At 47.7% G+C, this 25,696-nt stretch overlaps 1 protein-coding gene across 4 annotated transcripts in view; it reads right to left on the bottom strand.

Moving 5' to 3' along the window:
• The window catches only part of CDC42 (cell division cycle 42), a 49,989-nt gene extending 24,341 nt beyond the window's left edge, over nt 1–25,648 (bottom strand). Inside the window, exon 1 of one of the 4 annotated variants that reach the window (XM_077250187.1) lies at nt 25,498–25,648. The gene's annotated coding sequence lies outside the window, so the exon portion shown is untranslated. Of the gene's footprint in view, nt 1–25,331 lie in introns of all 4 variants that reach the window. The other 3 variants (XM_077250189.1, XM_077250190.1, XM_077250188.1) reach the window with 3 other exon arrangements.
• Between the last annotated feature and the right edge of the window lie 48 nt (nt 25,649–25,696).

Raw genomic sequence — 25,696 nt, 5'->3', positions numbered from 1 at the left:
GTCAACTGGCTGCAAGTGTGATTTAGTTATTGCCAACACCTGTTAGGTGCCACAGGTAAGTTACAGGTGCTGTTAATAACACAAATTAGAGAAGCATCACATGATTTTTCGAACAGTGCCAATACTTTTGTCCACCCCCTTTTTTTATGTTTGGTGTGGAATTATATCCAATTTGGCTTTAGAACAATTCTTTTTGTGTTTTTTTCATTTAAGACAAATTAAATGAAGATAATAATACCAGAGAATTTGTGTTTGCAATCATTTTCAGGAAGATATATAGATATAGATATATATATCTCCACCCAATACAGGCACAAACTTAGCGTAACAAAGTATCTGGACTCAGGAACAGCAGACACACGGTAACATGGATCTACACAAGATAAATGACACCTTCCACAGCTCCTATCAAGGATCTCTCAGGTTCCCTTTCCTAGAAAAGATCCCATCTATCAGTTTGGTGCAAGGAAGTGTCTGGTAATTGGAAATAGTGTAAGACACTGCAAGGATGAGATGGAAAAAAAAACAAAAAACCTGCTGAATTGATGTTAAAGGGACACTGTCACCCCCTCCAGCCGTTATAAACTAAAAGAGCCACCTTGTGCAGCAGTAATGCTGCATTCTGACAAGGTGGTGGCTCTTTTAGTTTGTGGTGCAGTTATAGCCAAAATAAAGCGTTTTATAATTTCGCCAAAATACCTCTCTTTAGCCCTGGAGGCAGGTCTTAACCCCTCTGCTGCAACCGCCACACTGCCGTCACTCAAATCTTCGGAGCCGGGCGCTGCCCCCTCCGCCCTGTTTTCCACTCAAATCCGGTGCCTGCGCTGTTTAGTACTGGCTGGGGCAGGCGCAGTGAGCTCTGGCCGTCTGACCTCACATGCAGTCTTGCGGCCACCCAGCTTGTGAATCCCAGCCCCGCAGTGTGTTATGCATTATGCACAGTGCGGGGCTGGGATTCACAAGCTGGGTTGCCGCACAGGCGCAGTCTGCAAGACTGCATGTGAGGTCAGACGGCCAGAGCTCACTGCGCCTGCCCCAGCCAGTACTAAACAGCGCAGGCGCCGGTTTTGAGAGGAAAACAGAGCGGAGGGGGCGGCGCCCGGCGCCGAAGATTTGAGTGACGGCAGTGTGGCGGTTGTAGCAGAGGGGTTAAGACCTGCCTCCAGGGCTAAAGACAGGTATTTTGGCGAAATTATAAAACGTTTTATTTTGGCTATAACTGCACCACAAACTAAAAGAGCCACCTTGTTAGAATGCAGCACTACTGCTGCACAATGTGGCTCTTTTAGTTTATAAGGGCTGGAGGGGGTGACACTGTCCCTTTAATAAAACGTTTAATCATTACAGGGGCCGAAGTGACACTATAAAGGGCCCAGCAAGAAAACATTGCAGAGAGAAAGCTGCTCACAGCGAACGCTCCAGAGATCAGCCCATCTTAAAGCTGCTCCCAAGCCTATGTAAAGTTTAGCTCACGTTCACTATAATGGGATCCTTAAAGAAGCACTAACTTTTTTTTCCCCATTCCTAAACGTGGGTAACAGTTAGTGCAATATCAGTGCAATATCAGTGTGTAAAGTCGCCGATCATCATCTTCTCCGGTATCCAGCGCCGCTTCTCTGCCGAGTCACTTTTACATTGTAAGTCTATGGAGCGTCGTTCTGATGCAGAAGATCGGAGCGGCGCTGTATGCTGGAGAAGACTGCGATCGCCGACTATATGCACAACAGATTCTTCTTGGCAGATGGGGACTCACTGCCGAGAACAATGACCGCCCATAATTACAGATCATTCCATGCACATCATTAAAGGCGCTTTGCATGTGTAAACAGGCTACTAAAGGACCGCCCACCGATAAATATTTACCACTCAGTCATTTAAAGGGAATGTCAGCAGGATTCCAGATCCTAAACTATTTATATGCGCATGTGACTCCTTCAGAGACAGGTCCAGGAATACCTTTACATGGCCGGTCAGTTCCTCGTTACTGAAAAATCAGCTTTTGAATGGATATGCAAAAAAGTCTGTAGGCCAGAAGCCTCTGTCACTCCACCTTGCCCTCATTCATATTTTCACACCTAAGTATATATTCTTTATATTTTTTTTGTCCCGATTGTATTTATCATCTCTACCTTCACTCAGTTTTATTTTTCATTTTTTATGATTATCTTACATACAGCAATCCCATCCCCCATTCACCTTTAACCCCTTCATGACCCAGCCTATTTTGGCCTTAATGACCTTGCCGTTTTTTGCAATTTTGACCAGTGTCCCTTTATTAGATAACTCAGGAACGCTTCAACGGATCCTAGCGATTCTGAGATTGTTTTTTCGTGACATATTGGGCTTCATGTTAGTGGTAAATTTAGGTCGATAATTTCTGAGTTTATTTGTGAAAAAAACGGAAATTTGGCGAAAATTTTGAAAATTTCGCAATTTTCACATTTTGAATTTTTATTCTGTTAAACCAGAGAGTTATGTGACACAAAATAGTTAATAAATAACGTTTCCCACATGTCTACTTTACATCAGCACAATTTTGGAAACAATTTTTTTTTGCTAGGAAGTTATAAGGGTTAAAATTTGACCAGTGATTTCTCATTTTTACAACAAAATTTACAAAACCATTTTTTTTAGGGACCACCTCACATTTGAAGTCATTTTGAGGGTTCTATATGGCTGAAAATACCCAAAAGTGACACCATTCTAAAAACTGCACCCCTCAAGGTGCTCAAAACCACATTCAAGAAGTTTATTAACCCTTCAGGTGTTTCACAGCAGCAGAAGCAACATGGAAGTAAAAAATGAACATTTAACTTTTTAGTCACAAAAATGATCTTTTAGCAACAATTTTTTTATTTTCCCAAGGGTAAAAGGAGAAACTGGACCACGGACGTTGTTGTCCAATTTGTCCTGAGTACCCTGATACCTCATATGTGGGGGTAAACCACTGTTTGGACGCACGGCAGGGCTCGGAAGGGAAGGAGCGCCATTTGACTTTTTGAATGAAAAATTGGCTCCAATCTTTAGCGGACACCATGTCGCGTTTGGAGAGCCCCCGTGTGCCTAAACATTGGAGCTCCTCCACAAGTGACCCCATTTTGGAAACTAGACCCCCCAAGGAACTTATCTAGAAGCATAGTGAGCACTTTAAACCCCCAGGTGCTTCACAAATTGATCCGTAAAAATGAAAAAGTACTTTTTTTTCACAAAAAAATTATTTTAGCCTCAATTTTTTCATTTTCACATGGGCAACAGGATAAAATGGATCCTAAATTTTGTTGGGCAATTTCTCCTGAGTACACCAATACCTCACATGTGGGGGTAAACCACTGTTTGGGCACATGGCAAGGCTTGGAAGGGAAGGAGCGCCATTTGACTTTTTGAATGAAAAATTATCTCCATCGTTAGCGGACACCATGTCGCGTTTGGAAAGCCCCTGTGTGCCTAAACATTGGAGCTCCTCCACAAGTGACCCCATTTTGGAAACTAGACCCCCCAAGGAACTCATCTAGAGGCATAGTGAGCACTTTAAACCCCCAGGTGCTTCACAAATTGATCCGCAAAAATGAAAAAGTACTTTTTTTTTTTTCACACAAAATTTCTTTTAGCCTAAATTCTTTCATTTTCACATGGGCAACAGGATAAAATGGATCCTAAAATTTGTTGGGCAATTTCTCCTGAGTACGCCGATACCTCATATGTGGGGGTAAACCACTGTTTGGGTGCACGGCAAGGCTCGGAAGGGGAGGCGTGCCATTTGACTTTTTGAATGGAAAATTAGCTCCAATCGTTAGCGGACACCATGTCGCATTTGGAGAGCCCCTGTGTGCCTAAACATTGGAGCTCCCCTACAAGTGACCCCATTTTGGAAACTAGACCCCCCAAGGAACTTATCTACATGCATAGTGAGCACTTATAACCCCCAGGTGCTTCACAGAAGTTTATAACGCAGAGCCGTGAAAATAAAAAATAATTTTTCTTTCCTCAAAAATGATTTTTAGCCCAGAATTTTTTATTTTCCCAAGGGTAATAGGAGAAATTGGACCCCAAATGTTGTTGTCCAGTTTGTCCTGAGTACGATGATACCCCATATGTGGGGGTAAGCCACTGTTTGGGCGCACGGCAGGGCTCGGAAGGGAAGGCACGCCATTTGGCTTTTTGAATGGAAAATTAGCTCCAATCATTAGCGGACACCATGTCGCATTTGGAGAGCCCCTGTGTGCCTAAACATTGGAGCTCCCACACAAGTGACCCCATTTTGGAAACTAGACCTCCCAAGGAACTAATCTAGATGTGTGGTGAGCACTTTGAACCCCCAAGTGCTTCATAGAAGTTTATAACACAGAGCCATGAAAATAAAAAAATAATTTTTCTTTTCTGAAAAATGATTTTTTAGCCCACAATTTTTTATTTTCCCAAGGGTAACAGGAGAAATTGGACCCCAAAAGTTGTTGTCCAGTTTCTCCTGAGTACGCTGATACCCCATATGTGGGGGTAAACCACTGTTTTGGCACACGTCGGGGTTCGGAAGGGAAGTAGTGACGTTTTGAAATGCAGACTTTGATGGAATGCTCTGCGGGCATCAGGTTGCGTTTGCAGAGCCCCTGATGTGCCTAAACAGTAGGAACTCCCCACAAGTGACTCCATTTTGGAAACTAGACCCCCAAGGGAACTTATCTAGATGTGTGGTGAGCACTTTGAACCCCCAAGTGCTTCACAGAAGTTTATAACGCAGAGCCGTGAAAATAAAAAATCATTTTTCTTTCCTCAAAAAAGATGTTTTAGCAAGCAATTTTTTATTTTCACAAGGGTAACAGGAGAAATTGGACCCCAATATTTGTTGCCCAGTTTGTTGTGAGTGTGCTGATACCCCATATGTGGGGGTAAACCACTGTTTGGGCACACGTCAGGGCTCGGAAGGGAAGTAGTGACATTTGAAATGCAGACTTTGATGGAATGGTCTGCGGGCGTCACATTGCATTTGCAGAGCCCCTGATGTGCCTAAACAGTAGAAACACCCCACAAGTGACCCCATTTTGGAAACTAGACCCCCGAAGGAACTTATCTAGATGTGTGGTGAGCACTTTCAACCCCCAAGTGCTTCACAGAAGTTTATAACGCAGAGCCGTGAAAATAAAAAATAATTGTTCTTTCCTCAAAAATTATGTTTTAGCAAGTAATTTTTTATTTTTGCAAGGGTAACAGGAGAAATTGGACCCCAACAGTTGTTGCTCAGTTTGTCCTGAGTACGCTGGTACCCCAAATGTGGGGGTAAACCACTGTTTGGGCGCACGTCGGGGCTTGGAAGGGAGGGAGCACCATTTGACTTTTTGAACGCAAGATTGGCTGGAATCAATGGTGGCGCCATGTTGCGTTTGCAGACCCCTGATGTGCCTAAACAGTGGAAACCCCTCAATTCTAACTCCAACACTAACCCCAACACACCCCTAATCCTAATCCCAACTGTAGCCATAACCCTAATCACAACCCTAACCCCAACACACCCCTAACCGCAACACACCCGTAACCCTAATTCCAACCCTAACCCTAATCCTAACCCTAATCCCAACCGTAACCCTAATCCCAACCCTAACCACAACTGTAACCCCAACACACCCCTAACCCTATCCGTAACCCTAACCACAAGCCTAATCTTAACCCTATTTCAAACCCTAGCCCTAATTCCAACCCTAACCCTAAGGCTATGTGCCCACGTTGCGAATTCGTGTGAGATTTTTCCGCACGATTTTTGAAAAATCTGCAGGTAAAAGGCACTGTGTTTTACCTGCGGATTTACAGCAGATTTCCAGTGTTTTTTTGTGCGGATTTCACCTGCGGATTCCTATTGAGGAACAGGTGTAAAACGCTGCGGAATCCGCACAAAGAATTGACATGCTGCGGAAAATACAACGCAGCGTTTCTGCACGGAATTTTCCGCACCATGGGCACAGCGTATTTGGTTTTCCATAGGTGTACATGGTACTGGAATGGAAAACTGCTTCGAATTCGCAGCGGCCAATCCGCTGCGGATCCGCAGCCAAATCCGCACTGTGTGCACATGCCATAACCCTACCCCTAACCCTAACCCTACCCGTAACCCTAACCCTACCCCTAGTTCTAACCCTAACCCTAGTGGAAAAAGAAAAAAATATATTTTCTTTATTTTATTATTGTCCCTACCTATGGGGGTGATAAAGGGGGGGGGGGGGGGGGGTGTTTATTTATTATTTTTTTATTTTGATCGCTGCGATAGAACCTACCACAGCGATCAAAATGTACTTGTAATGAATCTGCCGGCTGGCAGATTCGGCGGGCGCGCTGCGCATGCGCCCGCCATTTTCCAAGATGGCGGCGCCCATGGAGAAGACGGCCGGACACCGGGAGGGACATCGAAGCTAGGTAAGTATGGGGGGGGATCGGAGGACCGGGGGAGAGGACAAGAGGACCGGGGGAGCGGACAGGAGGGAGGAGGGGAGCGGACAGGAGATCGGGGCAGAAAGGACGACTGGGGGGGCGATCGGTGGCGGGGGGCAGATCGGGGTCTCCAGCCATGGCAGATGCTACTGCAGCATCGGCCATGGCTGGATTGTAATATTTCACCATTTTCATAGGTGAAATATTACAAATCGCTCTGATTGGCTGTTGAAAGTGAAACAGCCAATCAGAGCGATCGTAGCCACGGGGGGGGGGGGGGGGAAGCCACCCCCCCTGGGCTGAAGTACCACTCCCCCTGTCTCTGCAGATCGGGTGAAAATGGAGTTAACCCTTTCACCCGATCTGCAGGGACGCGATCTTTCCATGACGCCACATAGGCGTCGTCACAGGTCGGATTGGCACCGACTTTCATGACGCCTACGTGGCGTCAAAGGTCGGGAAGGGGTTAAGTATTAATTTCCATCTCCACACATTCATTCCCATTTTTGCCTTGCCGATCTCCAGCGGCTCCTTGTTCCTGTGGTTACCATCAACATGTATGATGCTGCTGGCTGTGCGCATGCACCTGCTTGTGTCCCTGCTGTGCGCCGCCCCCCTGTGTCTATGTGCCTGGTGCGCCATCGGTCACTACACGCGGGACCACCGTTTCCGGGTCCTCCGAGCGGCGCATGCACCGTGTTGCCCAGCATCATCATACCGATTCCTTTGCTATTTAACCCCTTCCCGACCTGTGACACAGCGTATGCGTCATGAAAGTCGGTGCCAATCCGACCTGTGACGCATATGCTGTGTCACAGAATGATCGCGTCCCTGCAGATCGGGTGAAAGGGTTAACTCCTATTTCACCCGATCTGCAGGGAGAGGGGGAGTTGTACTTCAGCCCAGGGGGGGGTGGCTTTGCCCCCACGTGGCTACGATCACTCTGATTGGCTGTTGAAAGTGCAACAGCCAATCAGAGCAATTTGCAATATTTCACCTATGAAAATGGTGAAATATTGCAATCCAGCCATGGCCGATGCTGCAATAGCATCTGCCATGGCTGGAAATCATGTTCTGCCCCCCCCCCCCCCCCACACACACACCGCCCCCGATCTCCTCCCCAGTCCTCCGTTCTGTCCGGTACCCCCCTCCGTCCCCCTGTCCGCTCCCCCGTGCTCCTGTCAGCTCCCCCCCCCCCCTGTGCTCCGATCCACCCCCCTGTGCTCCAATCCAACCCCCACCACCACCCCCTCATACTTACCGAGCCTCCCGAAGTCGGTCCGTCTTTTCCCTGGGCGCCGCCATCTTCCAAAATGGCGGGCGCATGCTCAGTGCGCCCGCCGAATCTGCCGGCCGGCAGATGCGTTCCATGTACATTTTGATCACTGTGGTAAACTTATCACAGTGATCAAAATAAAAAAAATAGTAAATGACCCCCCCCCCCGCCCTTTATCACCCCCATAGGTAGGGACAATAATAAAATAAAGAAAATATTTTTTTTTTTTCCACTAGGGTTAGAACTAGGGTTAGAGTTAGAACTAGGGGTAGGGTTAGGGTTAGGGTTAGAGTTAGAACTAGGGTTAGGGGTAGGGTTAGTACTAGGGTTAGCGTTAGAATTAGGCTATGTGCACACTGTGCGGATTTGGCTGCGGATCCGCAGCGGATTGGCCGCTGCGGATTCATAGCAGTGTTCCATCAGGTTTACAGTACCATGTAAACCTATGGAAAACCAAATCCGCTGTGCCCATGGTGCGGAAAATACTGCGCGGAAATGCTGCGCTGTATTTTCCGCAGTATGTCAATTCTTTGTGCGGATTTCGCAGCGTTTTACAGCTGTTCCTCAATAGGAATCCGCAGGTGAAATCCGCATAAAAAACACTGGAAATCCACGGTAAATCCGCAGGTAAAACGCAGTGCCTTTTACCTGCGGATTTTTCAAAAATGGTGCGGAAAAATCTCACACGAATCCGCAACGTGGGCACATAGCCTTAGGGTTAGGGTTGGAATTAGAGTTAGGGTTGGAATTAGGGCTAGGGTTGGAAATAGGATTAAGAATAGGCTTGTGGTTAGGGGTGTGTTGGGGTTAAAGTTGTGGTTGGGATTAGGGTTAGGGTTGTGATTAGGGTTAGGGTTGTGGTTAGGGGTGTGTTGGGGTTGGGTTGTGATTAGGGTTATGGCTAGAGTTGGGATTAGGGTTAGGGGTGTGTTGGGGTTAGGGTTGGGATTAGGGGTGTGTTGGGGTTAGTGTTGGAGTTAGAATTGAGGGGTTTCCACTGTTTAGGCACATCAGGGGTCTCCAAACGCAACGTGGCGCCACCATTGATTCCAGCCAATCTTGCGTTCAAAAAGTCAAATGGTGCTCCCTCCCTTCCGAGCCCCGACGTGTGCCCAAACAGTGGTTTACCCCCACATATGGGGTACCAGCATACTCAGGACAAACTGGGCAACAATTATCGGGGTCCAATTTCTCCTGTTACCCTTGCGAAAATAAAACATTGCTTGCTAAAACATAATTTTAGAGGAATGAAAAATGATTTTTTATTTTCACGGCTCTGCGTTATAAACTTCTGTGAAGCACTTGGGGGTTCAAAGTGCTCACCACACATCTAGATAAGTTCCTTGGGGGGTCTAGTTTCCAAAATGGGGTCACTTGTGGGGGTTTCTACTGTTTAGGCACATCAGGGGCTCTGGAAATGGAATGTGACGCACGCAGACCACTCCATCAAAGCCTGCATCTCAAAACGTCACTACCTCCCTTCCGAGCCCTGACTTGTGCCCAAACAGTGGTTTACCCCCACATATGGGGTATCAGTGTACTCAGGACAAACTGGGCAACAACTATTGGGGTCCAATTTCTCCTGTTACCCTTGTGAAAATAAAAAATTGCTTGCTAAAACATCATTTTTAAGGAAAGAAAAATGATTTTTTATTTTCACGGCTCTGCGTTATAAACTTCTGTGAAGCACTTGGGGGTTCAAAGTGCTCACCACACATCTAGATTAGTTCCTTGGGAGGTCTAGTTTCCAAAATGGGGTCACCTGTGGGGGAGCTCCAATATTTAGGCACACAGGGGTTCTCCAAACGCGACATGGTGTCCGCTAATGATTGGAGCTAATCTTCCATTCAAAAAGCCAAATGGCGTGCCTTCCCTTCCGAGCCCTGCCGTGCGCCCAAACAGTGGTTTACCCCCACATGTGAGGTATCGGTGTACTCAGGAGAAATTGCCCAACAAATTTTAGGATCCATTTTATCCTGTTGCCCATGTGAAAATGAAAAAATTGAGGCTAAAATAATTTTTTTGTGAAAAAAAAGTACTTTTTCATTTTTACGGATCAATTTGTGAAGCACCTGGGGGTTTGAAGTGCTCACTATGCTTCTAGATAAGTTCCTTGGGGGGTCTAGTTTCCAAAATGGGGTCACTTGTGGGGAAGCTCCAATGTTTAGGCACACGGGGGGCTCTCCAAACGCGACATGGTGTCCGCTAAAGATTGGAGCCAATTTTTCATTCAAAAAGTCAAATGGCGCTCCTTCCCTTCCGAGCCCTGCCGTGCGCCCAAACAGTGGTTTACCCCCACATATGAGGCATCAGCGTACTCAGGACAACTTGGACAACAACGTCCGTGGTCCAGTTTCTCCTTTTACCCTTGGGAAAATAAAAAAATTGTTGCTAAAAGATCATTTTTGTGACTAAAAAGTTAAATGTTCATTTTTTACTTCCATGTTGCTTCTGCTGCTGTGAAACACCTGAAGGGTTAATAAACTTCTTGAATGTGGTTTTGAGCACCTTGAGGGGTGCAGTTTTTAGAATGGTGTCACTTTTGGGTATTTTCAGCCATATAGAACCCTCAAAATGACTTCAAATGTGAGGTGGTCCCTAAAAAAAATGGTTTTGTAAATTTTGTTGTAAAAATGAGAAATCACTGGTCAAATTTTAACCCTTATAACTTCCTAGCAAAAAAAAAATTTGTTTCCAAAATTGAGCTGATGTAAAGTAGACATGTGGGAAACGTTATTTATTAACTATTTTGTGTCACATAACTCTCTGGTTTTACAGAATAAAAATTCAAAATGTGAAAATTGCGAAATTTTCAACATTTTCGCCAAATTTCCGTTTTTTTCACAAATAAACAGAAATTATCGACCTAAATTTACCACTAACATGAAGCCCAATATGTCACGAAAAAACAATCTCAGAATCGCTAGGATCCGTTGAAGCGTTCCTGAGTTATTACCTCAAAGGGACACTGGTCAGAATTGCAAAAAACGGCAAGGTCATTAAGGCCAAAATAGGCTGGGGCATGAAGGGGTTAAACCCCTCATTTCTTACCAGACACTACCCCCTGACAAGGACGTTGTCCGAAACGCACGTCGGGGAACGTGTCCGCACCTGTACAGTACATCACCAGGTAACATGATTACTCTACATCTGTATAGGACTTTTCAGCCTTGGATTGCACTTATTCGTACACTCGTGAGAGTTGCATGCAGCAGCACTATTTACACTTTAAAGGGAACCTGTGAGCCCCCCCCCCTAGCCGTTTCAAACTAAAAGAGCCACCTTGTGCAGCAGTAATGCTGCATTCTGACAAGGTTGCTCTTTTAGTTATTGGTGCTGTAACTAGAGAAATAATCCGTTTTATAATTTGTCATTAATACCTGGTCTTCAGTCAAGGAGGCCGGTGTTTCCCCCTGCTTCAGACGCCACACAGCCGTCACTCAAATCTTCTTGGCGCCGGGCGCCGCCTCCTCGGCGCTGTTTTGAAATCTGCCGGCGCCTGCGCTCTTTTTCCCTGCCTGGTGCAGGCGCAGTGAGCGCTGCCCGTCTTTCCTCATATGCAGTCTAGCTGACTGCGCGGCCGCCCTGCCTCTGATTCCCAGCCCCGCAGTGACTTATGATTTACTCACACTGCGGGGCTGGGATTCACAAGCAGGGCGGCCGCACAGGCGCAGTCACCAAGACTGCATATGAGGAAAGACGGGCAGCGCTCACTGCGCCTGCACCAGGCAGGAAAAAAAAGCGCAGGCGCCGGCTATTTTCAAAACAGCGCTGAGGAGGCGGCGCCAAGAAGATTTGAGTGACGGCTGTGTGGCGTCTGAAGCAGGGGGGAAACGCCGGCCTACTTGACTGAAGACCAGGTATTTCTGACAAATTATAAAACGGATTATTTCTCTAGTTACAGCACCCAGAACTAAAAGAGCCACCTTGTCAGAATGCAGCATTACTGCTGCACAAGGTGGCTCTTTTAGTTTGAAACGCCTGGGGGGGGTGACAGGTTCCCTTTAATCTCTACTTTTGGCCTTCTCTGCGTGCCTACAGATACCTATTGATTATGTGCATCCTGCTTGCAATATTTCTTCATGTTTTCCTGGTGTACACATTACACTGAATCACAGCATGTAACCAGTACTAGTATATATCTCGGTACTGTGACCTATATTACCATCTCTCACTGCACTGAATTAACCTATTACCTCTCCTGATTTATACTGGTGATTTAACTATTTGAATAACGGTATTCATTTTTTACTCTTTTGCACTCTACTTTTTAACGTGTTTACATTTTATACATTTGTTTGCTCATATGTGCGGGCACCTCCATGGTTGTGCCACCATTTCACCACTTATTTCAATAAAGGTGCTTTATCATTACCTCTTGTCTAATGTCTTGTGACCTATACTCAGTTTTTCCTCTATTGGTTCTTGTCTAAATTTCCAGATGGTCTGCCATTTTTTCCATTGTTGCGCATATGTATCACGTATATTTCACTAGTGACTGATGAAGCACAACAGTGAGAGTGAGAATATATATATATCACTTGTTCAGTTTGTTCTGCTCTGTAAAAGCAATGCAAGGTGCTTACAATCTTGACTTAACATTTAGGCTATGTACACACGTTGCGGATTTGACGCTGCAGATTCACAGCAGTTTTCCATGCATTGTACACTACCATGTAAACCTATGGAAAACCAAATCCGTAGTGCATATGCTGCGGAAAATACCGCGGAAACGCTGCGGTTTATTTTCTGCAGCATGTCAATTCTTTGTGCAGATTCTGCAGCGTTTTACACCTATTCCATAATTGGAATCCGCAGGTGTGAAAACGCTGGTGAAATCCGCACAAAAAACGCGGTAAATCCGCAGGTAAAACTCAAGCCGTTTTACCTGCGGATTATTCAGAATCTACGCGGAAAAATCCGCAACGTGTGCACATACCCTTTAAGTGCTTGCACATGAAAGACTTCTCTGTCCAGAGGAAAGGTGATACATCTGATCACTGGGGGTCCCGTGTCCTGAACAGACCCGACCATTCACACCAGATCTGCTGGAAATTGCTCCAACCCTCAGGAAATGCCTTTACTCAACACCCCATGGGAAATCCTTATCTACAGCTGGAAATCACATGAGTGGATTTCACAATTCAAGCTCATAGAAAAGTTTAATGAGCTGGGCACCAATTTCGTATGCAGGTAAATTCCAGTCCAAAAGTCGGTGACATCACGGCACAAGCTACATTATATTCTATGCAGGGAGACAATTCATGCATGACACGCACATCTCGCCTCGCCCACTGGGCTCACACATTGCAGTAATCACTGGGATATGACTATACACTTTCTTCAAGCCATTGATCACTACCACAACGGTGACAGAGCAGAGACCGGGAGGGGCACCATAGGAAATCAGGTTCCCTTCCCACTTCTGTGCTCAGGCAGAGCTCAGGAAACTGAACCCCCTCCTGACAGTATCCAACTGACAGATGTAGGGCTCGTTACACTGTTACAGTGTATCAGTGTGTTTACAGTGTATTTACAAGAGATTGCTGGAGTTTTGGAAACAAGACTAGTTAATTTTTATTTAATTTATTTTACTTTCAGCTTCTGGATGTGAACAGGAAGGAATCCTTTTGCTGATAACGGGTTTTACAAAGTAATTTAAAGGGGCTGTCTCATGGTCATTCTTCAGGAGGGAATGGTTCCCCAGCTTCACGGTCCGATCTATATAGCCTTAAGGCTGAGTCACACAACGATATCGTTAACGATATCGTTGCAACGTCGCGCTTTTGGTGACGTAAGCAACGATCCCACTAACAATCTCGTTATGTGACAGCGACCAACGATCAGGCCCCTGCTGGGAGATCGTTGGTCGATGGGAATGATCAGGACCTTTTTTTGGTCGCTGATCACCCGCTGTCATCGCTGGATCGGCGTGTGTGACGCCGATCCAGCGATGTGTTCACTTGTAACCAGGGTAAATATCGGGTTACTAAATGCAGGGCCGCGCTTAGTAACCCGATATTTACCCTGGTTACCATTGTAAAAGTTAAAAAAAAAAAACAGTACATACTCACATTCTGATGTCTGTCACGTCCCCCGGCGTCCACAGGGATGACTGTCAGCGCCGGCCGTAAAGCAGAGCACAGCGGTGACGTCACCGCTGTGCTCTGCTTTACGGCCGGCGCTGACACATTCAGTGCAGGGAAGCTCTCGGCAGCAGCGCGTGCATTACCAGCGCTCCTGCCGAAAGCAGTTTTAACCCTGTGGACGCCGGGGGATGTGACAGACATCAGAATGTGAGTATGTAGTGTTTTTCTTTTTTTTACTTTTACAATGGTAACCAGGGTAAATATCGGGTTACTAAGCACGGCCCTGCACTTAGATGTTTACCCTGGTTCCCCGGGTGCTGCAGGGGGACTTCGGCATCGTTGAAGACAGTTTCAACAATGCCGAAGTCGTTCCCCTGATCGTTGGTCGCTGGGGAGAGCTGTCTGTGTGACAGCTCCCCAGTGACCACACAACGACTTACCAACGATCACGGCCAGGTCGTATCGCTGGTCGTGATCGTTGGTCGTGATCGTTGGTAAGTCGTTTAGTGTAACTGTACCTTTACTGCGCCCTTATGCAAAGAAGCAGCAGGACAAACACCGCTTAGTAACAAACAACATCCAGCAATAAACACCATTGTATGCCCTTGTTCTTATTCCAAATGCAGATTTTACAGTCACAATTCTCTGAGCTGAAAGCAGCAATAAGGCTACGTTCACATTAGCGTTAAGCTAATGTGCGTCGGGTTTGCGTCGGCGACGCAGCGGCGACGCATGCGTCATGCGCCCCTATACTTAACATGGGGGACGCATGCGTTTTTTTTGTTGCGTTGTGCAACACATGCGTCTTTTTTGCCGCAAGCGTCGGACCAAGAAAACGCAACAAGTTGCATTTTTCTTGCGTCCGATTTTCGGCAAAAACCGACGCATGCGTCGCAAAACGCAGCGTTTTTGCATGCGTTTTGACGCGTTTTTGCGTGCGTTGTGTCGCCGACGCAGCGGCGCACAACGCTAGTGTGAACGTAGCCTAAGAGAAATCTTCCATAATTGGGGGAAAAAAAACAAAAAACTGCAATATCAACGGGATCGGCCGACAGTCTACCATGTTTGGGGGGCCCAGAAAAAGGATTGTTTAGATATCTGGCATGACCGATTTCAGACAGCAGATCCTTTTGTTCTGCCAGAGAGAAGCCACTGACAGATCTCAGAGAACACAAATGCTCGGCAGAGAAGCTGAGGATCAGGCACAGAGAAAGTTGCATAAACCGTGCAACAAGATGCATGCATCCGCCAAGTGCAGTAAGGCAAGTTTTTCTATAAGTCTTTTCTCCTCCAGAGCCATAAGTATGACACTAGAATGGCCCGGCAACCTACAGTAATCCACGAGCAGATGGTACCTGTGGCTCGGCCGCTCTCACAGTACTGCACAAACGTCCCAGAGAGAGCCACATCTGTTCTATATAGCAGATCTGTAACTCATCCCCTGTATTTGAGGTCTGAGAGGTGCTAGTGTAGAGGACTGTTGTGCACAAAATTACAGCTCGCTAGCTTTTACAAAATCCAAAATTACACCTCCAAGCATGCCCTGCTGGGAATTACATATTTGCAAGAGAATAAAAAGAGCTGCAGGCTGGTGGCCGCCTGCGTGGATGAAGCATAGTGGGACTTGGTGCCATCTTATGGGATAGATCAGATAGGATATGGAAGTGATGTGTATTGTGCATGACTTGTGCACTCGGCATACAAGGAGAATCAGGATATACAATGATAACATCTAGGAGAATAACAGGAAAGGGGGTCATCAGCCACCTCTCCCCCACCTCTGGGACTCGGCATCCATTAGAGGAGCTGTTAACTATAACGGGGAACCATGAGCGTGCTGTACATTATGCCACAAAGGGTTAATAATACATCAGAGAATCTCTTGAGCCTTTCCTATAGATTACCTGGGAGGTCAAATGAAAAGGTGCAGTGCAAAAAATCTCTCTAATGCTACGTTCACATTAGCGTTGTGCAGCGCAGCGTCGGGCGCAGCTGCGGCGACGCTTGCGTCATGCGCCCCTATATTTAACATGGGGGCGCATGGACATGCGTTGTCTTGCGTTTTTTGACGCTTGCGTCTTTTTTGACGCAAGCGTCCGGGCGCAGAGGACGCAGCAAGTTGCATTTTTTGGCGTCCAAAAACACAACGCATGCGTCGCAAAACACAGTGTTATGCATGCGTTGTGTATGCGTTGTGCGTTGCGCCGCAAACGCTGCGCTGCACAACGCAAATGTGAACATAGCATAAGAAAGTGGTTGAAAGTAAAGAAGAGGAATATGTGTCACAGTCTGGATAATTGGGTGGTCTCTTGAGGCTTCAGAGTCACTTGAAGGTGGATTCCACAGGATAGGGGTCTCTAGCCCCTATTACTCCCCAATGCACAGAAATGGAGCGGTGGCTAACCCAAGAGTCCTGTCAATCAATCATTGTCAGTAATAGGCTATGTGCACACATTGCAGATTTTCCTACGGATTTTTCCGCACTAAAAACCGCAGCTCTTGGCAGAAAATGCAGGTGCGGTTTATGGTGCGTTTTTGTATGCGGTTTTTAATGCGGTTTTCTCTGCAGATTGTCTGTGTGTTTGACACAAAGCTTGAACTGCAGTGGGAAAAAAAAAAAAAAAAAAAAAGAAATGTCGTCATTTCCTTGTCCAACCCTTTTCTTCTTCCATCCTCCATTTTGGGAATAACACACCAAAATGAGTGGACGTATTTTGAACAGTGACAGCGCTCCGCAGAGTGCTGATCGTAGGCCAGATCGCAGCCTGCAGATCCAGCTCCGCACGCCACACCGGAAGCCCGGTTAATAATGGAGAGGCGTCAATAAGACGCCCATCCATTATTAATCCTATTAAAAGGATAAAAAAATATATATGGGGAACCCAAAAAAATATGACATAGGGTCCCCCTATATTTTGAGGCCAGAAAGGCTACGCAGACAGCCGTGGGCTCATATTCATAGCCTAGGAAAGAGGCCATGGATATTGCCGCCCCCCCCCCCTCGGTTTTGGATTCTGCGGACAGGGAGTATGGATTTGGTTTATTTTTTTGGATTTTTTCTAGGGGCAAGGGCTTCGCGTACCTGTATGTGCTGTATGGTGAGTATATACTCTATGTTGTATGTACTGTGTGTCATGTATGTTACGTTTATTGTATGTGTATTGTATGTGTTATGTGTTACTTACAATTGTGCTAAGTCGCCGGACACAGGGACAACTCTCCCATCCTAATACCGGATGGGAGTAGTAATCCCATACGGCGACTTAGCACAATTGTAAGTATGTATGTATGTATGTAAGTATCCATGATGACAGACGCACTTCCGCCCGCGCACTTCCGCCCGCAGCGGTTTCTACACCCAAAACCGCAGAAAAAGCGCAGATATTTTTTCATCTGCGGGTTTTACTGCGGGTTTGACCCTCACAATGGAGGTCTATGGGTGCAGAACCGCTGCAGTTCCGCAGAAAGAAGTGACATGCTGCGGAATGTAAACCGCGGTGTTTCTGCACGGTTTTTTCTGCAGCATGTGCACAGCGGTTTGCGGTTTCCATAGGTTTACATGTAATTGTAAACGCAATGGAAACTGCAGCGGACCCGCAGCGGCAAAATCCCCAAAGTGTGAACATGGCCATAAAGTATAGCCTGACCGTCTTCATGATCATCGCTCCATTTATGTTCCTCATCAATGGGGTCATGCTCTACGGGAAAGTGGGGAATGAGTGATACGGGTTGTATGTGACACAACCGCTTTTAAGACTTAAAGTGAGGTGTTGTTTCAGGAAGACTGTAGGTATTTATTTATTTTTTTATTTTTTTTTATCTTCTACAAGGGAAACCAAAAAGTCACTAACCAAAACGGAGCAGATCAGGCAATAGATGGGTAGGATAACACCACGCGAGCAGTAGGCCCTGTCGACAGACAATAAGAACTTTCTTGAGTAGTCAGAGATCATTATTTCTGGGGCCATTTCAATATTTTCATTCATTGCTAGTCATCTGTGTGTGCCAATGACCTGCAGTGACCGTACGTAATAACTGCTGCCATTGTGGAGTGGCCGCCAGCTGCCAATGCCAACAGGCAATGGTCTGCCCAGCCCTGGTCGCAAACACAAGAGACTATTCTCGGGGCAGAGTCAGATGCCAGCTGTCACAACGAAGACTCAAGAGATGGGATTAAGAAAAATTTGTAAAGGTAAAGCAGTGGCTTCATGGTTCGGAGTGACACAGCTGTACTAGGCATTAGGTAGATGAGGGAAGAAGGACACAAGACCCCAACATTAAAATAAAATAAAAATCAATCATCAAAAGTCAAGTCAACAGCTTTTTATAGAATTGCTGCAGTTTTACAAACTTTTAATGGGGCATAAATGTTTCACAAATATTGCAAATATCTCCAATTTTTTTTTATCTCTGGGGTTTTCCAGACGTAAAAGAGTTATTCCCGGAATTAAACATCATCCCTTATCTGAAGGAAAGAGGATAAAATAATCATTGAATGTGCAGTCCAATCGCTGCGACCTCTAACGATCAGAAGAATGGGGCTTGGTAACCTTACCGTGCAGAGTCACACCCTGAATGAAGGCGCGTTCACACTTGACCAGCACTGCATTCATTGTCTATGGCCCTGCTGGATAAAGCGGAGTACAATCCTCCGCTATATCCGGCAGGGCCATAGAGAAAGAATGGAGCGCAGGTCAAGTGTGAACGTGTCTTCATTCAGGGTGCGACCCTGAACGGTAAGGCTATGTGCACACGTTCAGAATCTCCAGCAGGAAAAACGCTGGTTAAAAATTATTTTTTAACATGCATTTTGTAGCATATTTTTCCCCCACTCAGTAGTACTGGTTAAATACGCTGCAAAACTGCTATAATATTTTACATGCTGTTGATTTGAGTCTGCAAGAAAAAGATAAGAAAAGCGTGCATGAGACTTCAGGGACCTCATTCACTTTGCTGGTTCTGTAAATCGCTGCGTATTTTCCGGCAACAAATACACCAAGTGTGCACAAAGCCTTAGGTTCTAGAGCGCTGATTGCAGAATGGCTGGGGTGCCCTAGTGATCAGTAAGTAATCCCCGATTTATAGTTATTACTTTTGAATCACCCTTTAATACCGGTGACCACACCATTAGGATAGATTGGGGTACAACTCCTGGATCCCCCCAATCAGCTGAGTGAGCCTTACACCGCACTGGAGCCCTCTCCATTAACCTGTATTCACGACCTCAGCAAGATATATGAACAGCACCTTCAGCCCATCGATCATTGGGGTGATGGAGAGGCATCTGAAATTGATGACTTGCACTAAGGCCTCATTCAGAGCTCCGTGTTCTGTGTTTTTACGTATCCAACAAGTACCCAATATAATTTGAGTTCACATGTTCGTTTTTTTTGCGGACATCATCTGTCACATATAAAAAGTATCAATACAAGTCTATGGGTCTATGAAGATGAAGGACAGCACACGGATGGCATCAGTGTACAGTCCGTATTCTGCCCGTGATTAAACACTGCGGTATGAGAAGTGTTGTAATTTATTTATCCATAAATGAAAATCACTGATGAAACACTGACGTTAACAAAAAATCCAACACCCGAACCAAACACAGATGGGAAAAACTAGCACCCGGGCAAAACACTGATGGTAAAAAACTGATACACCAGACAAAGTACTGAAGTCATACGTACATAAGTGACCAATCAGGAACGTGTGAATGATGCCCAAGACCGATTTGCTCATTTTCCAGCAGAGTTAAATGGCCTATGAATGAGAGTTCCCATAACCGCTCATTCTGCAGATTAACCCATGTAATGGGTTTGTCAGAGAATACAACATTGATGACATATGCAACACCCACAAACAGCTGAAAAGAAGAAAAAAAAAAAAAAAAAAGTTTTCTACTACTTGGACAACCTCTTGTCATACCCCTCCCTTGGCCCAGATAACATAATAAAGCCTATACTCACCGCCAGTGCTGTTCCCGCGGCGTCAGCGCTCGCTCTCCCCGGGGCTCCTGTGTTGTGACACCCAGTCATTGCTGGTCTCACTGTCCGCGCCTTCGGACAAGTCAAACATGAAGAGGAAGCCTAGGATCAGCTGATCCTGGTCTTCCTCTTCATGATCGATTTGTCCGAAGGTGTGGACAGTGACGCCAGCACTTATTGGGCGTAAGCAACATGTGTCACAACACGGGAGCCCCGCGGAGAACGAGTGCTGACACCGCGGGAACAGCACTGGCGGTGAGTTTAGGCTTTATTATTTTATGGGGGCCAAACATTTTGATCAAGAAGGGGGTTGTCCTAGTAGTGGACAATCCTTTTAAGCTCTGATGGCGACCATATGTAAACAATGAGTTAAGATGAACAGCTCCGTTCAATGTGTAGCAGCTGCTGCAGAGTACTGCAAAACAGCTGCTATTCAAAAGAATATATTATGTCCAGCAGGAGCTGACAACAGCTCATGGGTGAGGGTGTCAGACAGGTTATCAATATTAATACTAAGGATAAGCTATCAATATTAAAGTATTTTGATTTTCCATCACCACCTCCAGGTATCCATCCCAGATCCCTACAAACCGTCCTTTCTCCAGGCAAAGCCAACAGATCAGAGGCATCCATAAAAGCCAAATATCCACACAAAAAGTAAAAAAAAAACAGTTTCAGGTCCCTCCTTCACGATAATGTACATTCACGCTCCAAAAATCAGTCACCTTCACTGCAATATAATTGTGGGGATCCAGGAGGGTGAGGAGTGACCTGTGACCAGGTTTTCTCCACATACATGGGAGAGGACAGGAGTGGCCCATTACACACACACTTATTTATAGGTCTGTAAACTAAAAAAAAAACCTTGCATGTTACCAATGCTAGCGCGATAAATCAAACCCATACCTTGTGTACACTGTGTGAAAATGACAGCGGACACACAAGATGGCAAGAAAGACATTCCTCTAATCTCAAGGTCCCACGTCTTGCCCATTGCTTTCACAGCCGATTGTGTGAATAAGGACAGGAGGAGCTGGCAGGAAACGAAGGCCGAAATAAGACATGCTGTCAATACCGGACCCCGTACATGGGCCGCAAGTATCAGTTCTACTACAACTCTCAGCATGCACTGGCCGAATGGGATTAGTTTGGTAAGGCTGCATTCACACATCCCTGCCCGACTTTTTAACGGAGAGGACACAGACCTATTAAGTATGTCCTATTTTAACCATGAAAAAAAATTGGATGCTCTGAGATTCACGGATCTCATTCTCGGCACTGCTACTTCAATAGATCCATTTAAATCAATGGGTCTGTGTATGGTTTGAAAAAAAAAAAAAAAAATTATATATATATACACACACACACACACAAACACACATATCACGGCTGCCAGCAGGTAAGAAGCGGCACTCCTTGTGGCCGATGGAAGGGGACGTGCGGATAAATTGGCACTAACTCCAGCAGCATGTAATATTACATTTTGTCAGCATTGCATTGAATGGGCTGCATTCTAAAAAATATTATATGAAGAAGCTCTAAGAAAGGCAGAAGCTTAAACCATCCATCACTATACTGATACTAATACAACATAAATATTGCAGAAATGTGTATCCGGTCTAAAACATTTGCAGAAGCTGAGACATTTATTTTTCCCCTTTATCCTATCACACATTGTAACGATTCTTGCTCATATAGTGCAGTCACTCGCCTTTCTAGGACCCTGAAAAGCTGAATTTTAGATAATGACATCACTTCGCAACATAGAGGATTGCCAGTAATAAGGAACTCAAGAAAACGGGATTTTCTTAAGCGATGTAACAATCTTGAACAATGTATCTGATAGAAATGTGTGTTATTTGCAGAGGAAATTAATATTTATAAATAAAAACCAGGACACACTGATAACAGAAAGAGAAGGAAAAGACAGTTTGTTCACAGGGAGCTTTTCAAATGCATTTTTTTCAGCAAGAAAAATGCAGTTTATGGACAGAAAACCTCAACAGAAATTAAAGACATTTTCAATTAGTGGTTTTTGCTGCTACCCCATTTTGATGTCAATGAGGATAAACTAAAGTACCGTAAAAAGAATTGACCTGCACGGTTTAATAAAAATGATCCATAGGTCAAAAACAGAAGGGGGATTTTAGATATTTCATTTTGCTGTTACTGTAAAATGAACGTTCCTCCATCATGGGAAAAAAAGGGAAAGAAAGGGGGAAGAAAAAAAGGGAAAGAAAGGGGGAAGGAAAAAAGGGAAAGAAAGGGGGAAGAAAAAAAAAGGAAAGAAAGGGGGAAGAAAAAAAAAAGGAAAGAAAGGGGGAAGAAAAAAAAAAGGAAAGAAAGGGGGAAGAAAAAAAAAAGGAAAGAAAGGGGGAAGAAAAAAAAAAGGAAAGAAAGGGGGAAGAAAAAAAAAAGGAAAGAAAGGGGGAAGAAAAAAAAAGGAAAGAAAGGGGGAAGAAAAAAAAAAGGAAAGAAAGGGGCAAGAAAAAAAAAAGGAAAGAAAGGGGCAAGAAAAAAAAAAAGGAAAGAAAGGGGGAAGAAAAAAAGGAAAGGGGGAAAAAAAAGGAAAGAAAGGGGGAAGAAAAAAGGAAAGAAAGGGGGAAGAAAAAAGGAAAGAAAGGGGGAAGAAAAAAGGAAAGAAAGGGGGAAGAAAAAAGGAAAGAAAGGGGGAAGAAAAAAGGAAAGAAAGGGGGAAGAAAAAAGGAAAAAAAGGAGGAAGAAAAAAGGAAAAAAAGGAGGAAGAAAAAAAAGGAGGAAGGAAAAAAAGGAGGAAGGAAAAAAGAAAAAAGGAGGAAGGAAACGGATAGAGGGAAGAAAGGATAGAAGGAAGGGTCAGAAAACAAAGTTTAGGAGCAGAGAGGAGGCACAGACACCTCAGTGATGACACCCATCAGACTGGACCATCCTCATTTAAATACAGTGTGGGAATAAGGCAAATGATTTTGTGGGTTTAGAGGGGGAGTCAGGAGACAATATCCACATTTGTGGAATGCAGCACAGGAGCAGATAAAGGTGGTGACAGCATCCCTTTAAAATATAAGTCTCTGAATCTGGGGCTAAAATAGCAAACTAAACTTCACAGCACAGTCACACTCTGCGCTCACCGGCGTGACCACTACGGATGCCACTGCAAAATGCACAGCCCAGAAGCACAATGCACACTATTACTCTGCAATCTTTAGCACAAATTCATAGATTTCTCGTCAAATTAAGGAAACCTTTTCTGAGCATTTTGCATCTGGGCCTTAATATAAATACATGCACTGAGCCTATCTTGGTGGCGGCCGCCTGGCACAGCAGCATCCGGCAGATCACACAGATGTGGAGTCTGCATGAGGTGCATCAGGCTGGATGCAGGGTGACATATAGCAGGCGGCTGCCCCTCCTTCCTCCTCCCCCCTGCGGCCTCCTCCCTGCTGCATTTCCGCCCTGCACCCCATCCCCCTATAGTCTCCATCATCCTCTGCCTGATGCATAATTGCAGAACATCAACAGCAGTCACTGGGCCCAGAGCCCCCCAGATCTCAGCAGTCACGGGGCGCCCCCCCCCCCCAGATCTCAGCAGTCACGGCCCCCCCCCCCCCAGATCTCAGCAGTCACGGGGCCCCCCCCCCCCAGATCTCAGCAGTCACGGCCCCCCCCCCCCCAGATCTCAGCAGTCACGGGCCCCCCCCCCCCAGATCTCAGCAGTCACGGGCCCCCCCCCCCCCCGGATCTCAGCAGTCACGGCCCCCCCCCCCCAGATCTCAGCAGTCACGGGCCCCCCCCCCCCCCCAGATCTCAGCAGTCACGGGCCCCCCCAGATCTCAGCAGTCACGGGCCCCCCCAGATCTCAGCAGTCACGCCCCCCCCCCCCCCCCCAGATCTCAGCAGTCACGGCCCCCCCCCCCCCAGATCTCAGCAGTCACGGGCCCCCCCCCCCCCCAGATCTCAGCAGTCACGGGGCCGCCCCCCCCCAGATCTCAGCAGTCACGGGGCCGCCCCCCCCCAGATCTCAGCAGTCACGGCCCCCCCCCCCCAGATCTCAGCAGTCACGGCCCCCCCCCCCCCCCAGATCTCAGCAGTCACGGCCCCCCCCCCCCAGATCTCAGCAGTCACGGCCCCCCCCCCCCAGATCTCAGCAGTCACGGGCCCCCCCCCCCCAGATCTCAGCAGTCACGGGCCCCCCCCCCAGATCTCAGCAGTCACGGGCCCCCCCCCCCCCCAGATCTCAGCAGTCACGGGCCCCCCCCCCCAGATCTCAGCAGTCACGGGCCCCCCCCCCCCCAGATCTCAGCAGTCACGGGCCCCCCCCCCCCCAGATCTCAGCAGTCACGGGCCCCCCCCCCCCAGATCTCAGCAGTCACGGGCCCCCCCCCCCCCAGATCTCAGCAGTCACGGGCCCCCCCCCCCCCCAGATCTCAGCAGTCACGGCCCCCCCCCCCCCAGATCTCAGCAGTCACGGGCCCCCCCCCCCCCCCAGATCTCAGCAGTCACGGGCCCCCCCCCCCAGATCTCAGCAGTCACGGGCCCCCCCCCCCAGATCTCAGCAGTCACGGGCCCCCCCCCCCAGATCTCAGCAGTCACGGGCCCCCCCCCCAGATCTCAGCAGTCACGGGCCCCCCCCCCCCAGATCTCAGCAGTCACGGGGCCCCCCCCCAGATCTCAGCAGTCACGGGGCCCCCCCCCAGATCTCAGCAGTCGCGGGGCCGCCCCCCCCAGACCTCAGCAGTCGCGGGGCCGCCCCCCCCAGACCTCAGCAGTCGCGGGGCCCCCCCCCCCAGACCTCAGCAGTCGCGGGGGCCCCCCCCCAGACCTCAGCAGTCGCGGGGGCCCCCCCCCAGACCTCAGCAGTCGCGGGGGCCCCCCCCCAGACCTCAGCAGTCGCGGGGGCCCCCCCCCAGACCTCAGCAGTCGCGGGGGCCCCCCCCCAGACCTCAGCAGTCGCGGGGGCCCCCCCCCAGACCTCAGCAGTCGCGGGGCCCCCCCCCCCCAGACCTCAGCAGTCGCGGGGCCCCCCCCCCCCAGACCTCAGCAGTCGCGGGGCCCCCCCCCCCCAGACCTCAGCAGTCGCGGGGCCCCCCCCCCCAGACCTCAGCAGTCACGGGGCCCCCCCAGATCTCAGCAGTCACGGGGCCCCCCCAGATCTCAGCAGTCACGGGGCCCCCCCAGATCTCAGCAGTCACGTGCCCAGAGCCCCCCAGACCTCACCCCATGTAGACAGAGCACTGCTCGGGGCCCCATTTCTGAATGTGCACTGATGATGTCCCCCCAGATTCAGTGATGGACCCTCCCTGAGGTATGAGCCCTGGTTTTGTGTGCTCCCCCCAGGATTACGCACACACTCCAATACATCATGATGAACATCCCAAATACAGAGGCCAGGGTGCTGTCCCCCCTTTAATGACTAAACACCCCCATCCATCCACCACCTACTGAAAACCAGCAGTATCAGTGCTACCATGTCACCCGACACCAGAAATCCGGGTCACCACACACCCGCTCCGGGCGCCACCCCGTAACCCGGAGCAGAGAGCGCGGCCTGGACACACACAATGCCGGGTGCAGGCCGGGGAACTACATTACCCTCTCTATGAGCGAAGCCGGAGGTCCCGGCCGCCCACTGCAGGGAGCCCTGTATGCGGCGTCCCGGTTCTCAGCCGCCGTACAGTGCCGTCACACACCGGGCGGCTCCGACCTTCCCCAATACTCCCCCCGACGTCTTACCGGCCGGGTAACTGCGCCCACCTACCTCACTCTCTCCCCGTCTCTCCACCGGGCGTTGGCAGCTCTACACAGGGTTTCCTCGGCTGATGGGCAGGGGCAAGCAAAACGTCATTACGTCACCACGTTCGACTGGGCTGAGAGTGCAGTCTATTTTCAAAAGGAGAACTATACCGGGACGCCATCTTTACTGTGGGCAAACGCGTTCGTTTTATAGACGGACACAG

Source organism: Ranitomeya variabilis, chromosome 4 (genome assembly GCF_051348905.1).
Source record: "Ranitomeya variabilis isolate aRanVar5 chromosome 4, aRanVar5.hap1, whole genome shotgun sequence".
NCBI lineage: Eukaryota > Metazoa > Chordata > Amphibia > Anura > Dendrobatidae > Ranitomeya > Ranitomeya variabilis.
The sequence above is the reverse complement of the archived record's forward strand: the minus strand, read 5'-3'. Positions and strand labels throughout refer to the sequence as shown.